We start from the raw sequence: 470 nt of genomic DNA on the forward strand, positions 1-470 counted from the left end.
GCACTACATTTCTATATCGATTTTTATCTCATGAATCGCTGGCTTAAACCTTTTTAAGTATTTTCCATTTATCGTCAATATTCGAGCAATCGTTCCAATTTCCTCAATCGAATACGCGTTGTTTGAATAACACTTGATCACTTTAAATGGCCCTTCCCATTTAGGGGCCCATTTTCCGTATGCTCGATCTTTTTTGTCCATTGGAAGGATCACTTTCCAAACTAAGTCTCCAACGCTAAATGCCTTAGACTTGACTTTTTTATTATAACTTTTAGTAATTCGTTCTTTTTGTCGAATCATAACTTCTAAAGCATTTAATCTTTCCTCGTCCAATTCAATTAACTCGTCATACATCATATTCCAATAATCATCACACGGAATCTCGAATTGCCTTTGAATTCTAACGGACTGTAAGCATATTTCGATCGGTAAAACTGACTCATGCCCGTACGTAAGTCGAAAAGGAGTTA

Source organism: Lotus japonicus, chromosome 2, assembly GCF_012489685.1.
Source record: "Lotus japonicus ecotype B-129 chromosome 2, LjGifu_v1.2".
Taxonomy (NCBI): domain Eukaryota; kingdom Viridiplantae; phylum Streptophyta; class Magnoliopsida; order Fabales; family Fabaceae; genus Lotus; species Lotus japonicus.